Raw genomic sequence first — 14833 nt, 5'->3', positions numbered from 1 at the left:
TCATATCTATTTTTAAGGCCCAATTTCCATCCATTATTTTAAAAGTTAAATATAAATTCAAGACTAAGTTATGATGAGAAGAAAAGAACAAGCTTAAGTGGTAGGGTTCAAATTTCCTCTCCATTATATGTTTTACTAAAAAAAAAAAACAAATCATCCCTGGGCCATAATTAATGATTATGGCTTACTTTTTTTTTATCTAATATATGATTTTTCCTTTTCTGTTATCCTCTCCAAATTTGGGTGCTCCATTAGATACATCAAACATAGTTTAATAAAATACTATCATGTAGCATTTTTATTTTTTTTGAAAGTATTTTTTTTATAATTTCTTTTTTATGTGATAGAGATGAGAAGCATAAGAGTTAAGTGTAATCAATTATTACCCTATAAAATTTGAAGTGCCTACAAAAGTATTAAAAAGGCTACTCCTAATCCTTATTCAATAAAAAATTAAAGTGACTACAAAAGTTTAAAAAAGGTAAATATATTTGAATAACATTTTTTTTTTGTGTTGTCGTTAATCAGTTGGGTATTATTAAAAGAGAAAAAAGTAAGTGGTAAAATGTGGTTTTCAATAAATATAAAATAGATAGAATTGAAAAACAACCCCTATGCAATTAAACCTTGAAGCTTTTCATTTTCTTCGTTCACTCCCAAATGTTACAATCGAGCAAGGTCTTAACTATAAAATTGTTACGATCAATCTCAATTTATGACATCAATTTTCTTTTTTCTTGAATCAATTTGACAGGTCAGCTAATGAAAGGAAAAATAAAATAGTGATTAATACTCTAGTTTTTTAATCTAAGTAAAGTGTGCATTTTTATTTATTTTATTTATTTTTAGATTAAAAAAAGGTCAAATAAAGTAAGGGAATATTGAAAAAGGGAGAAGAGAAAAAAGAGGTAAAATAGATAAGTAAGACAATATGAACAGTTTCTGTTCATATATCAATAAGAGTATTTTTTAATTTTTTTTTTTAAGTTTAAGTTTTTTTTTAAAATTTTTGAAGTTTAAGAGTATTGTTGACACAAAACACTAAGGTCTATTTGTTTTGCTCGAATTAAATGAGTTTGGAATGGAATATAATAAAAAAAACTCATTTTTGGATTGAACATTTTGGGTCCGATTTATAATACCAAATTCAATCCACTCTTTTAATTTCTAATAACCTGATTACAATTCAATCACCCGAACCGTCTTTAATGGTTTCCATCTAAAACTATATTTTCAACTCATTTTTAGAGTTTAAAGATATATTTGAAATGTTTAAAAGTTAGAGTATTTGACACAAAGTATAAAGTTCAGGGTTTGTATAATTAAAAAATCAAGGGCTTGATTGTAATAATTTTTATAGTAGAGGACTATTGTCGTAATTTTAGATATGATGTATCTAGATTCTTCTATAAGTACGTTATACACGTTAATGAGCTATTGGCAGAAATCAGAACGGATCGTTTATTTCAGAAAAGGAAAAAAAAAAAAAAAAAAAAATCAGAATCAGAAGGGATCGTCTTCCTCATTCGCTGCTTTTTTCTTCTTTCTTCTTCTCCGTGATTCCGCCATGGCTTCCGATGAAATTTCCTTAAACGCAGCACCCTATTTCATAGTTTACAAAGACAGTCGAATCGACAGGCTCATCGGCAACGATATTGATCCTCCCGGTCTCGACCCCAACACCGGGGTCGAGTCAAAAGACGTCGACATCTCGCCGGAAGTCGCCGTTCGAGTTTACAGACCCAAATCCGCCGCCGGAAAACAAGAGAAGCTTCCTCTTCTCGTTTACTTCCACGGCGGTGGGTTCTGCATCGAAACGGCATTTTCCCCTTTCTACCACCAGCACATCAACGCCTGGGTAGCCGAAGGTAACATCGCCGCTGTCTCCGTCAATTACCGACGAGCACCGGAGTACCAGCTACCGATTCCTTTTGAAGATTCATGGGCCGCCATGAAATGGATCGCGGCCCACTCGGAGGGAAAAGGGCCGGATGAGTGGCTGAATGAAATCGCAGATCTGAACCAGGTATATCTGGCCGGAGATAGCGCTGGAGGGAATATTGCACACAGGATGGCGCTGCGGGTGGCGACGGAGGGGCTGGACGGAGTGAAGATCAAGGGATTGCAATTGATTCACCCACATTTTTGGGGGGGGAAATTGATCGGAGAAGAAAAGGAGTGGGATCCAAAGGACTTATTTGTAGTGGAGAATCTCTGGTTTGTAGTTTCGAAGGATATTAAGACGCTGGATCATCCGATTGTGAATCCAGAGCATGATCCGGATTTGGGGAAGCTTCCGGCGGAGAGAGTGGCGGTTTATGTGGCGGAGAAGGATAATCTGAAGGTGAGGGGACGGCATTACGCAGAATGTTTGAAGAAATCAGGATGGGGCGGCACCGTCGAGGTGGTGGAGACCGACGGCGAAGGCCATGTATTCCATTTGTTCAATCCGACCTGCGATATGGCGGGGGAACTGATCAAATGTCTGGCGGCGTTCATCAACAGCGGCCGCCATGGTTAATTGCTCTGACCTTCTTCGTCGTCGTCGGCCGGTTGAATTTAGTGTTGTCTTTAATGTCTTTTTCCCCCCCTCTTTTTTGGGGATTGGTTTTTAGTATGGGAGAAATAAAAGGATCGAATTCCTTCTATTTCTGAACTTTGTTTGGGGTTTTTTTTTTTTTTTTTTTTTACTTTGTTTTTAAGTGATAGTTGTGCTGAATTTTGGGTAAATCATCTTGTTCACACTTTTATAAATAAAATTTTATATGGTGTGATTGAATTATTGATTTTTAAAATGATCATTTTTTTTCTTTTCCTAAAAGGTAGGTACGTAATTAATTTAGCATCTGCTCTGCATCCATCTCTTGTGCTTCCACACCATTAAGATTATGGCAATTTAAAAAAAAAAACGTGTAGGTATATAGATAGAATTTTTTTCATATCATCTCCAAACAACTTGAAAACTTTTCTAGAGTCGGGCACAAACTCAAGTTGCTTTGATCTGCGACAATATTCAATTATAGAATAATAATAGTTATTAGTTTGTGATTTTTCTAAATTTTTCTTGTATGAATAAAAGAAATGAAAAATATGAAATAAGCCCCACCTAAGTATTTTCTATTTTGAACAGTGTGATTAATGTGTTACCTGTTAAATCAAATAATGTTGGAATTGCCGGTTTGAGATTTGTTAGAAACTTATTGGAGTCGTCAATAAAAAATGATTAGTGGAATCAAAGTTTTGTGGGATGCTCGATTTATTGAATGTAAAAAGTCAATGAAGGGACAAGAAATAAGGACCAGACCACAAATTGTACAAACCATTCACCAACGTGGTTTTGATTTTACTAATTCACATCCATAATCGTAACGAGATTTCTTTGATAGTGCTTATTGGGAATTAAATGAAATATCTGTCAATTAAATGAAATATAGATAATACTGTATTTTGAATAGTAACAAAATCTGGTATTTTGACAATAAAATTATTTATCTCTAAAATCATTTTGCTATTTTTTCAATTATGAAAATATTTTGTTAATTTTCAAAATAAAACGTTAAGGCTCCGTTTGATAACCATTTTGTTTTCTAAAATTAAGCCTATAGTAATTTAACATCTAAATTTCTTCCTTTATTATTAATTTTCACCAATAATTTAAAAAAAATGAAGCCAAATTTTGAGAACAAAAAAAAGTTGTCTTAAAAAAAAGTTGGTATTGTTTTTTGAATTTGGCTAAATTCAATCATTCTACTAAAAAATATACGAATAATTGTAAGAAATGTGGATAAAATAGATTTAATTTTTTTTAAAAAAAAAAATCAAATAGTTACTAAACTACTTTCTCATTCCATGTGTCAATCAAATTAAATTAAAAGAGTTTTCAAATGTATTTTTATTGTCCTTTTGTTGGGAAAGCATTGACAAAATTAGGGTAGTGGAATTGTATACCGGGTACACGATTTCCATGTCGCATACTCGTATATCCGGTACTGTTTAATCCCGTCAGCACCACATCGGCTGATTGGTTGACCGGTCAAGCAAACTCGTGTACCAGGTACACGATTTGCTTATAATTTTTTTTTTTTTTTTTTGTAAAGTTTGTTGACTATTTTTGTTTAATTGTTAAACTTAATTATATATTTAATTTACAATTAAAATATCTTGCACTCATATTTAAAAAAAAAAAAACCATGATATTAAAGAATATTTACAATTAGTTCTTTAATTTACAATTTGAAAATGATACAATGTGGGATTTAAAAACGACCCCCTGGCCCTTACCCCTCATGGGGTTGTCTTCGTGTCCCTCTAAATTAGGTTCACCTTGTTGTCGCTGTCGTCTATGACGAATACGTCTTCGATTGGTATCAGCAACATGACCAATGTTTGTGACACATTGAACCCAATTCTTGTAAGTTGTTCTGCACTGAATATTGTTGAACATCACCGATAAAATTATTTTGTACAATAAAATATATATATATATATATATATATTAAACAATATTCATATCATATATATGGAAAATGTCTGATTTTAAATCTCTTACCATGCAGTAATAGTAAGCGCCGTCAGGTGTGATAAATCGTCTCGTGATCGAATTGTACCAGGAAAAGTAGTCGTCTGATACAGCTGGCCCATTTGTTAATTCTCCCTGTGCACAACGATCATTCGTCCATGCCAGTAGGATAAATATTCCTTCAACACTAGTCTGTCGTGCTTACCTCTTAAATCGATCTAGTGTAGTGCTGGAAGTGTATAGGACAATGAAGTTATCGTTTGTCGCAGACCGAACTATCTCAGCACACGATCTGGATGATGCCACTCTACTGTATGAAAGCATATAAGAGGGTTAATAGTCAACCAGATGTCTTCACCATCACAACAATAATCAGGTAAGGATGACCAAATCTGTGTGTATGACGTCCAAATAACCTGACAAAAAAAAAATAAGTATACATATAAAATGTTTTAAATATTCATTCATATACATATTTACTACCTGATTGTGCATCAGCATGTCAAATATTTTTATGTGCACGAGCAACATATTTGCTGACTATTCAGAGGCAGCTAATACACCGCTCCATCTAAAATTATAAAAAAATACAATTAATTTATATTCTTACATAAAATGGTAACGAAATAAATATATAAATGAAATAATACCTGACACTAAGTGGATGATGATCTAGGGTCTGTAGTTGGACTTGTGGTGCTATAATTGAAAATCGATCATAAGTTCATACTTGTAATAGTATGAGTGACCTGCTATTTCCAACGCTTGTGTATTAGAAGCCCGACAAAGTTCCCCGCTATTTCCAACGCTTGTGCATTGGAAGCTCGACAAAGTTCTCTATACAACCATGCAAGACATGCACCACCCCACGGATACGTACCAGCGTGCTCGAAATCAAATAATAATTGGAGGAACATGAGATGCACTAAAGTATTTGACTTGTCAGCAAATAAAAATTCTCCAATAAGCTGCAGGATGTATGCTCGTGCGTACCTATGTACGCTGATATCGTTGGCATCGGGAGGTAATTCTGGAAACTGGGATGCCAATCAAGGGATACTCAATCTTGATCCCTTCAGATCCTCTGGTAGAATGCCTAAGAGCTCTTCACAAACGTTCTTCCAGTCATACTATAGTGAACCTGTCAATGGTTGCCCATCCACTCGTAACCTAAATTGTATGGCAACATCCTGCAGCGTAATCGTACATTCCCCACAAGGCAGGTGAAATGTGTGGGTCTCTAGTCTTAAGGTGCCAATCAAGTTGGATGAAACCAATTTGTGCAACCCAAAAAAACCTGCCTGCTGAACATATGGAATAATGCGGTGATCAAATGAGATAGTATGTTGTGCAGTCGCCTCCCTTCTCGACAACTAACACTATAGTGGAAGAACTATCCCATACTGTCTGTGAACTATGCGTGTTTTGTTGGTACAATTGTACAGGATTAGAAGAACCAGGCTCTATTACCTAAAAAGTTCAAATTACATTACATAATAAAATCCATGACATAAAAGATACATAAAAAGTATATAAAAAATACAATTACATAAAATAAATTTATTACATAAATTCATTATAAATACATAAAGAATACAAGTACATAAAATATACAATTACATGAAAAATATAAATACATAAAGAATACAAATACATGAAATATACAATTACATGAAAAACATAAATACATAAAGAATACAAGTATATAAAATATACAAGTAAAAAAAATACCCTCTCTTTCGGTAACTTATTCACGCAATGCCCACAACCAACTGGACGAATTCTCACCTTCTACGATAGAAGAAGCAAGGGGAAATATATGTCTGTTTGCATCAATAGATAAGATTGTCAATAATTTTCCTACTTTCCGTAGAGATGAGTTCCATCGATCTGGATTAATGGCCTACAATGGTTGAACCTTCTCGGACCAAAAGACCAAAAAACTCGTCCAAAAATAGTTGTACCTGGCACATCAGAGGGAAGGAAAAACTAATCTGTTCGTGTTCCGGAATTGTAATAAAAAAGAGCACTCAGCCAATACGGAAGCTCCGAATATGATTTCTCCCAATCGCCAAACACAGCAATCAACGCTTTTCTCTTGGCTTGCCACACCGTTTATAATTGACATTATAGGAATATTGTTTTTTAATGGCTTCTTGGAGTATGACCACGGGTACTCCAGGGTCAGCTCTAACCAAATTTTGAATTTTCGATACTCATGAAATTTGAATCAAGCTGTGAATGATCCTGTGTCAATTCTGAAAACAAACATGAGTGTTCTCCTTGAAGTTTTATAATTTCGAACATCCCATGAGTCTTGCGCCGACATGTCCGTAGCCTCCAAGCACAATTTTCACTCCATGATTTACATTTAACAAACCAAAGATCCTGATTTGACTCCACTACGACAATTTCATAGTGTTCTGTCACACAATATTTTTTTTACAGCAAGTTATAAATCTTCTTTGGTATTAAACAACATTCCTTTTTGTATTAAACTACAGTTATCTACTCCTACATTCTTATTTCCCAATTCTTATTTCTCAATCTATTTGGGTGAATATTTCCGATGGTACCAACTCAAGATCATGTTCACCACTGCTGTCGTTTTCAAATAATTCATCAACTTCAACGTAAATGTCACTATCTCCATCATTTCTAGGTTCAAGAATTTCAGGACGCATCGACATATTTATTATGATTTTTTCAACGGTTATGGTTGACAAAAAAATATGTTAATATGTCAACCCAACAAAATCCAATTTCTAAGTTTAACATATAAGATCTAAATATTATACATTTAAATCAGACCAAATCTAAGATTTATAAATTATATATTTAAATCAGACCAAACAAATAAAAAAAAAATATAAGATCTAAGATTTAAGATCTACAAACATATACATATAAGATCAACATAGATATATTTCTAAGTTTAAATTTCAAACAAATAAAAATTTATAAGATCAGCCCAAAATCATACATAAACTAGATCAACCCAAAAACATACAAATAAAAAAATATAAGAATTTTATTGATCAACCCAAAAACATACATAATAAAAAAACATATATAAACTAGATCAGCCCAAACACATACAAAAACATACAGATCAACCCAAAAACATACATAAACTAAGAAAGAATTCCAAGATTTACCACATAAATATAAGATCAACCCAAACATACATATATTTCTAACTTTAAAATATATTGAAAAACAACTAGAGAAAGAAATATACCACAGAAGTGAGCAAAAATCGGCAGCCAAAGAGGTAGATTTCGGTGAGGAAAAAATAGAGAACTCGGTGAGGAAAATCGAGCAAAATCGGAATTTTGGAAGATTTTGATGAGGAAAATTGAGGATTCGTGAAATGGAGGCCTCAGTGAGGAAAATCAACAAGATTTTGGAAGGTAGAAAGAAAAATGGAGGAAAATGATCGAATTTATGGCGAAATCAGCAGAAATCAATGGAGAAGCCAACACGTTTCGGTGAGGAAGAAGAAGGGGCGGGCGGAGATTTTAATGCGAGGAAGTCGTGTATCGAGTACACGACTTAGGATAATCGTGTACCAGGTACACGATTTCCTCAGTCAAACCTGCATGACTGTCACGACAAATTGTGCGTGGCAGGTGGCCAAGTACTCGTGTACCCGATACACGATTTAGAGATTATCGTGTACCAGTACACGATTTAAAAACCTATTTTTGGAATACTTTCCCTCTAACCCTATTTTTGTCATTATTTATTAAAAAACATTATTTAAAAAAAATCCTCTATTTTTTATTTTTTGGTACAAACATCACTCTACTTTTTAGGGAAATAATCGATGGGGAAGATTTTTTTTTTTTTTTTTTTTTTTCTTTTGGTGGGATCCACTCCTATGATTGAATCTCTATTTAAGGCAAAGGAGGGTGTGGAAAAATTATATGATATACAAAACAAGAAAATGTTCCCCCATAAATCTGTTTCCGTCCCGTTTGACTCTTTTTTATTAATTACTATTATTTTTATGTTAGTATTATTGTTACAATTTTTTGTTATATTATTATTGTAATTATATATAATTTCAAGCTTTATAATTAAATTAAACTAAAAAAATTAAACAATGATAATTTTTCATGGAGAATTCAATTCCCACAAATTTTCATGTGGAATCCCCTAATTCTCATGAACTTAAATGGAAAAATTTTGTAAGGACAGAGAGTAAAATAATTAGAAGGAGATCATAACGGAAAAATCGTATTTGGTGTTGTTCCGCCTCGTAAACATCTCTACTACTCAACTATCAAAATGTATAGAGATGGATTTGAGAAAGAGAATTCATGACTTTCTTACTTATGTAATATTATATTGGTTTTAATTTATCTTGCAATTTTCAGAATGACTGTTTTATACTTTAAATTTCGAATAGCTATTTTAGCAACTTATAATAAATATATTTGATATCCTTATTTGTTTTACTAGTTTTTATTTTTTTAAAATGCATGATATGAATTTTTTTTAGTTCACCCAAACTGAGATTTTTTTAAACCCTACCCGATTTAGGGTTAGCAGATAGGTTGTTATCTTAAGTACTAATTCCAGGTCTTGAACAATCGGGGCCCCGCATTCTCATGATAGAGAAAGGATTTGATTCATAGATGTTATGAATCAATATTGTTCATTAAAGGGTCAGTGGGAACTTAAGAAATAAGATGTATTCACAAGGGTAAAACAGTTATCTTGACTCAACTGTGATTACAAACAACCTGTGAAAGATCAACTTACTGATTATGGTTATTTAAGTGGACAAAATATATCTACAGTGAGGGGAGTTCAACTATGGGCTATAGTGGAGTGACCCACGAATGGGGGTTAGATCGGTCTAATGAGTTTAATCGATTAATCTCGGATCGTTGGAGCCCATGATCTGTAGGTCCGTGAGGTCCCCCTACTAACTCATAAATGGATAAGCTTTAGAGTAGCTTGATAAGTTAATTTGAAACGCTCAAATTAGAATTAAATAGAATAGGAGAATTTATATTTAAATATGATAGAAATATATGAAGGATTTGTGTAAAAATTAATTTAATATTTGATATTAAATTAATTAGAATTTTAAAAATTAATTTGAAATTGATTTTATAAAATTAATCAAATTTTCAGTTTTAAAATCAAAATTGATTTTGAAATCGGTTTTGATAAAAGAAAATTGAAAAGTTGAAAAATATGCACAAATGGAAAAATGAGTTTTTCCATTACCCATCTTCTACATGCTCACACAAACACCATTTCCTTTCCCTTCATTTATTCCAAGCACGAGCTCCAACTCATGCAGTATTCTTCTTTGCTTGTTCACTTGCAATAAATAAAGAAGAAATGAGTGAATTTGAGGCATGCATTCTAAAGAAATTTTAAAGAAAATTTCGACTGGAAGAAAGGTTCTTCAAGCAATGTGGTGCTATGAGCTTCTCCTTATTTATTCATTGCTTCAAACTGTTCTTGAGCCCCACAACTTGTTCTATAGCTCCAAGAGGATAATGGGGAAGACCTTGAGGTGGTTCACGGTGTTCTTTAGAGGAGACAATTGCTGTTGATCAAGATCTTTAAGAGTTCTACAAAGGCTATACTATAAACCCTCTTATATTTAGATGAGCATGCATTAGTTTATGCCAAAATTAGTGAATTTGAACGTTTATTGATCCTTGTTGCTTCTGCGGGATGTTGATACACTCTAACAATCTCATAGTCATAATAAACGACAATGGACAGGGGGATGCAGATCGACTTCAACATGGTAACATGTGAGAAAGTCTCCTCATAGTCGACTCCCTCCACCTGGGTATAACCCTTTGCCATAAGTCGAGCCTTGAAGGTTTGAACCTTTCCATCGGCACCCTGTTTCCTCTTGTAGATCCATTTACAACCTATAGGTATTACCCATTAGGCTGATCTACAAGATCCCATACTGAGTTGAAGTACATCGTCTCCATCTCGAGATCTCCATTGCCTTCTGATAAGACAACAGATCCTCAACGTCGCCATTGGCTACCATAGCCAGGATTTTCGTGAAACCAGATAATAAACGGATGGGTTCGCAACCCTCCCACTGTGTCGAGATTCCCTCAACTCTTGAGGTGGAACTGACCTACCAGATGACCTAGTTATTGATGATGCAAGCCCTTCAATAACTCTTGTTGAAGCTTCAGTAGTTTCGTTGGAAAGCTCATGTAACACGACCTTACTACGTGGACCGTGCTCCCTAATATGATCCTTCTCCAGGAAAGTAGCATTCGTGGAAACAAACACTCTGTTTGGGGTAGCCTACAAAGAGGCACAACCTCGACCGTGGTTCCAACTTCTTTGGATTAGCCTCAAGCACATGTGCTGGGCAACCCCATATGCGAAAGTGACGTAAACTATCTTTACCCCTATTCCACAACTTTATAGATGTTATCGCAACACTCTTGCAAGGAACACACTTGAGTATATATACTGCAGTCTCCACTATAAAACCCCAAAACAAGTCCAGTAAGGAAGCGTAACTCATCATCGAACGAACCATGTCCAACAAAGTTCTGTTTCTCCTCTCCGCTACACCATTCTGCTGAGGTGTGCCTGACACTGAGAGTTAGGAAACGGTTCCATGTTCTATCAAATAGACCTAGAACACTAAATTCAAAAACTCTCCACCTCGATCTGATCGAAGTGTCTTAATCCATCTATCCAATGCATTTTCAACTTCAACCTTGAACTCTCTGAGCTTTTCAAAGGATTCAGACTTCCATTGCATCAGATAAACATACCCATACCTAGAGCAATCATTAGTAAAACTAATAAAATACTCATAGCCTCTCCTGGCTTGCACATTCATAGGACCACAGAGGTCAGAATGCACTAACTCTAACGACTCTTTGGCTGGATAACCTTCTCCAGTAAAAGGTCTTTTAGTCATCTTACCTTCAAGGCAAGATTCGCACACCGATAAAGAATTTTCTTCTAACTCGCTTAGAAGTCTATTCTTCACCAACCTCTTAATCCTATTGAAATTTATATGCCCTAATCGAAGGTGCCAAAGTTGGGTATTTTCTTTTGGAAAAACACGTTGACGTTTATTTTGAGTTACAACAGTTTTAAACATCTCAATGTTATGGAGGGAAGTTAATGCTAACGGTCTTAACACATACAAGTTATTTTCCAGTTTTTCTATACAAATTTCTACTTCATCTTTATGAATAAATATTTTATTCACATTAAAATGAAGAGTATATTTATATTGGAACAAACACTTTACAGAAATTAAGTTCCTTTTCAACTTAGGAACCAAAAATACATCTTTTAAAATAAGAAATTTGTTCTGTAAAGTCAATTGAACTCCTCTCACTGCCACAGTTGAGACAACGTGCCCGGTGTCTACTCACATCGTCATCTCATCAACCTCTAGCCGCCGCTAGGATCTTATCCACTGGAAATGAGACCAAACATGATTAGTGACACCCAAATCAATAATCCAAGTAGAATCATCATTCTCCACTAAACAAGTTTCTAACACTAGTATATCATATTTACCTTTGTTCACCTTGGCCTTAGGCTTGGCCACTTTCTTTTCCTTCAGCCAGTGAGGACAATTCTTCTTCCAGTGTCCGTCTTGGTTGCAGTGGAAACACTTTCCTTTGTTAACCGGCACCGGACGCCTATTCTGCTGGGCGACAGATGGTTGATTAACATGTGCCTTCTCCTTCCCCTTACCACCCTTCTTCTTCTTCCATTTTCCAGTGTTAGAAGTAGAAGGTGCAGACTTCGTCCCTGAGGTCAAATCTCAATGGAACGTCTTTGAAGACGAGGCAACATTTGTCTCACCTCCCTTCCTCTTCTCACTTTTCAGTAAGGATTGGTATGTTTGCAACTTGTTGAGGAAAGTTGTAAGGGTATAGTCCAATTTGTTCAGAATTGCATTGTTAACAAAGTGCAGAAAACTTTCTAGCAACGAATGTAGGATTATGCTAAAATGATTGCCCTCATCGATCCTAGACCCATTCATCTCTGTGACATTGAAGTGGACCATCATGTTAAGCATATGTTCATGAACAGAGGTGCCTTCCTCCCTTTTAGAGTTGAAAATGTATTTTAGAGCCTCGTGCTTGAGTTGTCCAAACAATTGTCCGAACATCCCCTGCAAGGACTTCAAGATCTCATGCACTGAGACCATGGGCTCATGATTCTTGCCCAACACGTTGCTAAAACTAGCCAAGATATAGGCTCGAGCCTTCTCGTTCGCCCGTGTCCAACGCTCGTACGCCTTCCGAACATTTTGAGCAGTGTTAGGAGTTGGAATAGGAGGATGCTCTTCCATAAGGGTGAACATAAGATCATCGATGATTAGTATTGTAATGAATAAAAATTGATGAATGATGATGTGATGCGCTATGATTTATGATATTACGATACTACGTTCTAAATGTATGCGATGATAATGATATGCTTCGTAGTTTGCATTCGTGCAGTACGTGTCACAAGTTTTCTTACGCTAAAACCAAGTATAATTCCAACGCAAGTTTCTCAGAGTGATCTAAGGTCGAACACGAGGATTGTTGTAATTAATGTGATAATAATGTGGTATATGCGACCGGTTAACATGAAGAATAATGAATTAGGTTTGCAGAAACGTAAAATTGTGATAAATAATAAAATGCGCTGAAAAATAAAATGCGATAAAGTAAATTGCGGTGATAAAATAAATGAATAAACTATTAAATATATAGGTTGAGGACTGGCTGTAAAGATGTGAAAAAGTGTCTGATGAATGCGGTGGCAAGTCTTGTGAAATGTGTCAAAAAGAGAATGGGTTGAGGGAAAGAACATCGCAAGTTCGTCAATCTTGTTGAGGAGGCAACTAAGGTTCCGCTTTCCCTTGGCTTACAACTTTCAGTGGTCGGCCGCGTTCCCATATGTCTATGGTGAAACAGGGATGAACGTAATGAACGCAAGGTTGTTTCCATCACTAGAAATACTTCTCGCTTTAGTTAATGCGTTCTTCCAACTTTCTTTCAATAGGCGGAATAACATCTTTACTTTTGCTCTCATAGGTGAAAATGCCGTCGAGCATGCTTTAGCTAAACTCAGTCGATTTCCTTAACAAGGATTAACTCACTATCTTAATCCTTCCCCTTTACCTAGGGGATTAGTTACACATGATGGAGAAAATGGATGATGAATGTATAGAGAAAAACAGAGAGATGATAATGATTACGATAATGATATTAAAATCTAAGGATAAGCGTTTGTTCCAGAGGGTGAATGAAAGATTAAAGATAGATGAACACAGTAGATGAATAGACAATAAGAACAAATACGGAAAGAGTGTCAATGGCTTGACACAGATCCTGGTCGGAGACGATGTGCTTGCCGGCATGTGGAAGAAATGGGGTGGAAAGCTTCCCTCTCAGGCTTGCTTTCGAGGTAAAAGCGACCTCTTGCATAGAGCTTCTTCTTCGGGAATGGAAAGAATTGCTTGCTCAGAGACTTACCTCTCAGTTTTGTCTCATCGTTCTCCCAGATTTTCTCTTAATTGTCTCTTCAGACCAGCCTCCCTTTTCATTGAATTTGAGGAAGCTATTTATAAACCTTGGTCCATCTGTATTATTGGTCCCACTTTGAAAATCTGATAATTCCTGCCATGGCTTGGTGCAGACGTTCGCTCTGCTCCACAATCAATTATCAGAATCGTACAACAGAAAAGTTGTACATTTATGAGAAGTCCTTGCGAATGCTTGCTCTTCACATCTTCAATCTATCACCGCATGTGGTGTAATTGTTTTGATCTCTTATTGATTGCCGCATGCGGTGGAAATGCGTTGATCATTTGAGTCCGTGATTGGTCGTCGCATGAGTTGCAATTGCGTTGTTCTTTTTCGTTCTTGATCGATTGCCGCATGCAATAGGGATGTGTTGTTCATTTTTGTCCTCGAGCGGTTATCGCATTCAGTGACCTATTTCCTGCAAAACAAAGACTTGGACATTCCATTTCGCCATCGCAATGGGGTTAGCGGGTGTGTTCACGACACTTTATAATTTTTTGTATTTCTAAGCCAATTTCTATATTGTCGACATAACTTTTCCTTCTTTTTGCCGCATAATCTAAATAAAACGGCATAAATAACTTGTATTTCTACAAGTTATCAATTTTCGTGATCATGTGTTTCCAACTGGCGTAATTGTCGCCAGTTAGCTTATCGATGCTAAGCAAAGCAATTGTGACTGTAGCCATTTTAAAACCGTTGCTAAAAAACGAACAAACTTTTATAAGTCTTTTCCTAAACCAAATTTTAACAC

General features: G+C 35.3%; 1 pseudogene across 1 annotated transcript; it reads left to right on the top strand.

Annotated features, from left to right (window-relative positions):
* Nucleotides 1–1429: 1429 nt before the first annotated feature.
* On the top strand, nt 1430–2779 carry LOC120087595 (putative carboxylesterase 7 pseudogene; annotated as a pseudogene). Its single transcript, XR_016523845.1, has one exon. The product of XR_016523845.1 is annotated as a putative carboxylesterase 7 pseudogene (transcript).
* Nucleotides 2780–14833: the final 12054 nt, after the last annotated feature.

This window comes from Benincasa hispida, chromosome 10 (assembly GCF_027475165.1).
Source record: "Benincasa hispida cultivar pf3 chromosome 10, pf3_genome.v1.1, whole genome shotgun sequence".
In the NCBI taxonomy this organism is placed as follows: Eukaryota; Viridiplantae; Streptophyta; class Magnoliopsida; order Cucurbitales; family Cucurbitaceae; genus Benincasa; species Benincasa hispida.
This window is presented reverse-complemented; position numbering and strand designations above follow the sequence as displayed.